Source organism: Echinops telfairi, unplaced genomic scaffold (assembly GCF_000313985.2).
Source record: "Echinops telfairi isolate 266 unplaced genomic scaffold, ASM31398v2 ScPeMD7_4;HRSCAF=17, whole genome shotgun sequence".
NCBI lineage: Eukaryota > Metazoa > Chordata > Mammalia > Afrosoricida > Tenrecidae > Echinops > Echinops telfairi.
The window spans coordinates 14,297,279-14,304,902 of record NW_022103900.1 but is presented as its reverse complement, the minus strand read 5'-3'; the positions used below and the strand labels follow the sequence as shown (position 1 = coordinate 14,304,902).

The 7,624-nt window shown below is 40.1% G+C and overlaps 1 long non-coding RNA gene across 1 annotated transcript in view; it reads right to left on the bottom strand.

Annotated features, from left to right (window-relative positions):
* The window catches only part of LOC123522619, a 79,021-nt gene extending 76,160 nt beyond the window's left edge, over positions 1-2,861 (bottom strand). Inside the window, exons 1-2 of the long non-coding RNA XR_006680859.1 lie at positions 2,362-2,861; positions 1,469-1,592 (exon numbers count right to left, since the gene is read on the bottom strand). This is a non-coding gene — a long non-coding RNA (uncharacterized LOC123522619). The remainder of the gene's footprint in view (positions 1-1,468; positions 1,593-2,361) is intronic.
* Positions 2,862-7,624: the final 4,763 nt, after the last annotated feature.

The window sequence follows — 7,624 nt, the reverse complement described above, 5'->3', positions numbered from 1 at the left end:
CAAGCAATTTTAGAATATTTTCTTTTTTTTAATGTCATCCTTGTTATCAGTTCCCCATTTCCCACCACCACCCTGCCAGGCCCCCAAGGAACCATCAATCCAGTTACGGTCTCCACAGATTCACTCATTTTGGATTTTATATACCACAAAATATACAGAAACGAGTCAAAAAAGCTAACAACAGTAACAAAATAAAATAGAGAAAAATCCCAGTTGAAAAAAAATCAGAAACTATTTTTAAATGGGACAAAAAGGAGATCAAATGATAAGGTGTTAGATCTTAACCCAACTATGTCTTCCATAATTCACTTTCAAATGCACTCTGTGTGAAAGCAAGACTATTCACATCCCTGGTCTGCGCTCAGATGGGATTCACTGGAGGCTTAATCCACGGGCAATTTCCTCTTCTTTTTTTTTTAATTGTTATAACTTTAAATGGATAAAAGGGAGGTCACATCAAATGTTACATTTTAAACTGGATATGTCTACTGTAATCATCTCTACAATACTCTCTGTCTGATAACAAGGCTATTCAAATCCCTCAACTAAAGGTTAAGAAGGAACTCACTGGAGGCTTAATACATGTGTGGATCCTGCAAATGGATTTTGGGCTTCCACCATCATCCATAGCCTTCTGCAAACCAGGTATTCACAATTTAAGCTCTGAAACCATTCCCTCCTTTATATTTGGATTATATTATTTGCAATCCTTGGATCACACAGACTGGTGTGCTTCTTCCAATGTGGATTTAGTTGACTCCTCACTTCCATTGCTGTTAGTTTGAAGATAAGCCTTTAAGACACCAGATGCTACTCTTTCTGCTGGACAGGAACCATGTAGTTTCTTCACCACATTTTGCTCTACTACCCATATCATCAGTGATCTCTTCATAAAGACAAGTATCAAGCAGAGTCATGCACAAGAACTAATTGTTCTTAGATTGGGGTTAGAATTAAGAGTGAGCCCAAAAGTCCATTCATATATCCATGGTCTGTATATGCATATGTATCTGGCTCACCATATGTTAAGAGCATAACCAATAATCTCCCTGGGGCATAATATCATGCTATTAATAGTGTCATTAATTTAGTCAATGGTAAAGAATTTAAAACATAGTTGAAAAGGGGAGATTCTACAAGTGTTGACTGACTACAAACCACAATACATGAATTGTTGGCTTGTACAGATTAAATTCCTAAGGGACTGGGCACTATTTACACAAACAATGAGGGTTGGTAATAAGGTAAAACTTTCAATAGTATTCATTGTAGCAGAACCTGGCCTACCAGATGAATACATATCTTAATAAAGCAAGAAGGGAATTGGAAGAGTAAGTATATGGTAGTCCAACAACCATCAGTCCTATACCCCTGATATAGCAGTCATCTGCTTCTTCTCACATTATGTAGTTTCAGCCTTTAGTCTAAGAGCTACAAGTTAGTTTGAGGTAGAGCCTCGTTTACTTACCGGGTTTTCCGCATAGAGTCCTTCTGGTGAGCTTATGAAGGCTGCTGGGTGCCTTGAAAAATCAGGGTCTGAAGTCCCAATAGTCCATAGCATATGTCCTGAGTCACCAGGGGCTGGCTAGAAACTAGGTCAAAAGTGTCCAATAAGTAACACAGTATTGGGCATATTCTCCCCTTGGGTTCTGTGTAAGTCTGATTAGGCTCCCCGCCCCCCCCACCACCACCACCCCATCATCGAGAGGTGAGTCCTCTCCATTTTCCTACGGAAAGCAATGCACTTGCTTTCTCCAAGACCTACAAGCTCTCCTGCCCCACGAAACGTTTTGGAAGCCTGATTTGTGAAGTGAAAATATTCTTGCCACCACGGCATTACTGTTCCAGTGACATCTTAACGTCAGTAGCCCTTTCTCGGTCTCTTCGTACAGTCTGGAAAGACATGTAAGTGTTTTCGTGCTCACCGCTTATCATTTTGTGTCCATAGTACCCTTTCTCTTTCTGGCCATTTCTAGAATCAAACAAGTGCTTCCCTACAAGTTATGGTCCAATCCTTAACAAGTCCAGACACTGACCCACTCCTGGTAAGACCCTCCCCTCTGAGAAACGTCTCGTAATGAAAAGAAATGCAGTCCGTTGATCTCCTACTGCTAATACCACATCATACTCCCTCAGTAATGTCACAGAAAAAAAAAAAAAAAGAATTCCTTAAACAAATAAATAAAACAGAGAAACAAATGATTAGCAACTGTAAGATATTCAAAATCATTATTTAAAGAGTTGCAAATTGAGGTAAGAATTTACCTTCTAATCTATCAGTTTTATGAGGATTCCAGGGAATGATAATACCCAGTGTGGGGGAGGTGGTGGGAAATGGGAAGTATGGGTAAACCAACTTACCTTTCAGAAGTCCAATTGGCGCTGTGAGGTAAGCATTGGGCTGCTAAGCAAAAGGTCAATAGTTCAACCCCACCAGCAGTTCTATTGAAAACAGTTGAGGAGCTCTGCTCAGGTGAAAATGAGTCAGAATCAACTCATAGGCAGTCTTTCGTTTAACAAAAGTTGGCTCGGCAGTGGAACTTTTGCGAAGAATCTTGTGTGAGGCCAGATTGACTGGAGAAACAAATCCAGTGGCACTCACACATGTGTCAGAAAGAGCTTCGTTCTGAAGAACTAAGGGTGCATCAATAAAACATCCCGCCCAGGCCAACTCAAGTCTGTAAGTCTGACGCTAGTCCATAAGTCCCTCTTCAGACTCGCAAAGCCACGAGCCATGATGAAGGATGCAGGAACACTTGCTGGTGAGTGCAAAGTCTTGTGGATCCAATTGTGGTGAACACATCTCCAGGGCTAGTGCAGGTTTCCACAAGGCATCGACAGGAAGGTGAAGGCCGAGAGAGAGAGTGACCAGCTTCCAGCAAACCATTGATCTCGGTGGCACACCCAAATGAGATCATCAAGCTGCAACCTGATTGACAGGCCAAGCCCCACCCATATCTTCTTACAGGTGCCATGTTGGCACAAAAAACCTATCACAAATCTGTCCTAAGAAATAGTCAAGCAAGGATATTCATCTTAACATTGTTTTTAATAGTGAAATATTAAATGCCAGGGCACCCAAATTCCTTTCAACGAATAGATACAGATATTCTATCATTCTTTTATGTGCTAGGTGCCACAGAGAGTCCAGGATAATATTATCCTGCAAGAGCATATATGATCGGGAATTTATATGGGTTAATACAAATAAAGAACAGGGTGAGAAAATATTGATTGTAAAAGTAAATAAAGGGGAAGTGGTGAGCTAATAACTGTGAGTACGAAAAGAAAATGTCCTGAAATTGATTGTGGTGGTGATTCCACAAATCTTCTTAATATAATTGAGTGATTAAATTGTATTGTATGTGACAAATATGTCAATGAAACTATGCTTTAAAGTAAATTAAATACTTAAAGTATGTACTTAATGTAATCTACATATCAAAGCAGTAGATTAATTAGATCAACTGCATGACATCCGGGCGATGCAGACATTGAAAATAATGACATGTATCTATAGTTATTGAGGAGTCGTGGTGTGCAATGGGTAAGTGCTCAGCTGCTAATTGCAAGTTCAGTGGTTTGAATCCATTGGCTGCGTTGCAGGAGAAAGGTATGGCAGTCAACTTCCATAATAATTAGGTGAAAACTGAAGATTATAAAATAACATCATTTCATTTTATCAAGTTAATTGGGAAATGGGATTCCCCTAGCATCTTCCTCCCACATCTTCCTCTTAAACAGAAGACAATATTTCTTCAAGCAGTTTTCTCCCGAAAATGGGTTTCCCTAAAAAACTGCAGTGTTCCTTAGAAGAATCAACCATTTGAAATCAAAAGGGTAGTATTTATGGAAGAACATAATATGGAAGGGTTAGGAAAGGAGAAGGGATGGAAATGAGAACCAGAGGGAGAAGATAAAATTAGTGATGTTGCATCTTAGTGACTCATTGCAATCACATGAAATAAAATGCATATGAATTTTTTAATACACAGCTGATTGGCTCTTTACCCCAGTTAACAATAGAAAGTTAAAAACAAAAACCTCCCATTTTTTGGAGTCCTTCTAATCTCTTCAGGTAATAAAAATCTGATAATAAAAAATGGTAATAATAGATCTTTCCTGAATTAATTTTTTTTTCTTCTTGGATACCATTCATGTGTATATTTGCAGAGAGGATAAGTGAATTCACTGGCTCCTCTTTCTTTCCTTTCATCCGCATATAGAACTTTTTCATAAATAGCTTGATAATGTGATTAACTGAAAAATAATTGATCTCAGGAAACTGCAATGTACTTCTAGACTTTTTTTTTTTTAATCACCTCCATACCTGGGCATTTTGCTTTATCTTTGGCAAGCAATTTTTTCAAGGGCCAAGAACACCAGAAAGGAAGATTCTCTGTAAATTGCAATAGCTTGGTGGTTACAAAACCGTCCCAGACATCAATGATTGTGAGGATGCCCCAGAACCGGAGCTCCTCCAGGCTCCCCAAGTGAGGATGAAATGTGGAGAGGAGGTTTTGGGGTGAGACACATGGATTAATTCTAATGAAACAGAAGAACCCCAGAAGGCATAAAGTGCTTATGTAATTGGTCAGAAACAGGTTCAGTCAGTATTCACCAGTGATCCTTTATGGAATCATAGCACAATTAACTCTCACATTTCAGCAGGTGGACGAAGCCAAAAATATCCATTGAAATACAATTTAAGCATTGATTAGAAAAACCCAAGTGAAATACGGTTTGAAACAATTTTCGTTTTTGTTAAGCCTGAAGGCAGATTAAAAATGCTTTTTTGCAAACTCATAAAACTTGTTTGCCACATTATTTTTAAGGAAACAACTTTTGCTTCTGTTGATGAACCCTATTAAGCTGTCATTTAATTTTTATGGCTATTCTTAGTGATGAGTGGGTTCACTGTCCGGTTCTGGGGCATGCCAGTATGTTGCATTCACAACCTATATATGAAAAACCAACAGCCAACATAGTAGTCAATGGAGAAAAGATTAACCCAATCCCACTGAAAAAGGGGACCAGACAAGGATGCCCCTTGTCCCCACTCTTATTTAGCAGCTTATTGTTAAATAAGAGGTTTTACCTAACAGCATAAGGCTGTTATTTTTTCAGATTTCATTCCTGACCTAACTTTTCAGCATTTCTAGTTTCATTGAAAAATTGAAGAAAGGAAAGAAACATTTATGATCAATACTCCGGCCAGGGACTTTGCTTTCCTATTTTGTTATTTTTAATGTCTCTTCATAATAACTGAATTTATGCTGGCGAAGATTTCAGAGGAAATACTTGGCAAAAAATTGGGGTGTTATTTCTAATGGTACTTTTCTTCACAAAGAACGATACAACTCCCTGATCTGCAGCCTACATACGCCATTGCCACCCACCTTTCTCCAGTGGCATGGAGAGTGTTCGATCCCACAGTCCCCTTCCCCACGTCCCACCGAGCATTCCATTGATCCTGTTAATGGTGCCTGCAGTTTTGTATTTCGACCTGACTTTCTCCCACTTCCCCCAAAGGTCTAATTGTTATTTACTGAAAAATTGGACACCACTTTCCTCATGCAAATCACTGGCCTCTGCAGTGGCTTAGCATCAGTTCCTGCCCCTCTACCTGCCTTGCCCAAACTAACTAGCAGCTTATGTGCTTTTCTTAACTTGCTTTCTCTTTAGTTCAGAAACTGCTCTACCAATTTAAAAGCAAATTTAAATCAACTTCACTGTCTTCTTCCTTTCTAATGGATTCCCCATGCCCCTGGAAGTTTTCTAGTTATCAATATTAGTTTGTATATAATTATTATGCATAAGTCACTTTTGAGATGTTATAGTTTATCTTTGCAATATGACACTGAGAGAAAGGTGCTTATTCCAATTTTACTGAGAGGGAAACTGAGGCTCAAGATGTTAAATGACTTGCTCAGGCACGCCCAGCTAGTACATAACAGACTCAGGTCTCCATCACTCCAAAGCAACTTCTTTCTGTATGTCTCGAGATCTTTTGTGATTCCAACATCTCATCCAGGCCATCTTATCTGGGTCCTGGACTTGACTCCAGGGTTGCTTTGAACTCGTAGCATTGTACCAGTAGAAGTACAATGATGGGTGACTCATAAGCAAGGTAAGCATGGGCTGGCTAGTGGTTACGTTCTCATCTGTAGGGAGCAATTCCATGTTTTTGTCACCATATTAAAGACTCTGCTTATAGGGCTGGCTGGCACCTGTATCTCAACCCCACAACACCTTCCTACAGAATCAGTCTCTTTTCAATATTACAGTCTCTGACAGAGAAGAAAACCACAGTAAGTGAGGGAAGCACAGGTAAGGCTTGCTCGTGCTTACTTACTAATCTTAAATTAACTTGTAAGCACAAGTAATCTCACACTTCCCTTGTTTATTGCTTATCTACACAAACTGAAACTAGGATGGGACAAGTCAAATACAAATGTCTTTCTAATTCCTATTTCTTTGGTTCCTTAAGTTTCCTCCCAAATGCAGTGTGTGTGTGTGTGTGTGTGTGTGTGTACGCACACACGTGTTCTTCCAAGAACTTAATTCCCTTTCTAAAGTCTTGTGTGATTCCTCAAGCTAACACTACTTTGCCCTGGTTTCTAAGTAAAGCTGGTGATGGATTTATTACTTTTTCAATGTGGCAGCAAGTCAATAAATCAGAAAGCCCTTTGTCAGGTGACCCAAAGAATGCAGAACAATGATTTTTTTTTCCCTCGGGGAAATGAGCACCAGGCTTTCCTGCTTGAGAATTGTGGGTGTTCCCATCTTCCCAGCCCTTCTTTATGTGCTGGGGGAGGACAAGCAGGCTAGTGATTAGTCACATCACATTCCCAGCATTCCCATTCCCTGGGGCACGAACTTATTTTCTGGCATTTGAGAAGAGCACTCCCCCAGGGTTTAATTGCAATTAGAGGAACAGGTTGAAGAGAACATCTGATTGCATTCTGGACAAAGAATAAAAACAATGTGGGGAAAAGAAGCTAGGGTGTAGGAAGGGGAAAAGAAAGAAAGTTATTCGTTTCCAAAACACATTTTACAGAAACTCAAAGCTAATAATTTACACTTGGTGTTCCATCTAATTTTGTTATTTTGCTCTTGACAGGTAATTTAACTTACTACTTTCTAAATTAATCACAAAATCAAACTGCTGCTTGGCGTGAGCCCTCCCTCCCCAAGTCATCTCAATGGTCTCCAGCTGTTGGTCTGCGTGCAGAGCCCAGACTGTGAAACCTAACTGATGGGCGCTCCCCCGGACCTTCAGGAGTTGGCATGACTATGTCCCGAAGGATACCTCACTGCCATCTCAGCCATGTAAACTTTCCATGGGATTCCTCCACCGCTTTCGGCTTTCTGTGTTTAGAAGAAATTGTTCTTAAGAAAGCACTGTTCTTAAAAAATCATGTCTTTGCAAATGAGGCGGAGTGCGGAGTGGAGACCCAAAGCCCATCTGTAAGCAACTGGACATCCCCTACAGTAGGGTCTCGGGGAGGAGACAAGCCAGTCAGGGTGCAGGGTAGCAACGATGAAACATACAACTTTCCTCCAGTTCTTAAATGCTCCTCCCCCCGACCCCTCTGACTATCATGATTCCAATTCTACCTTA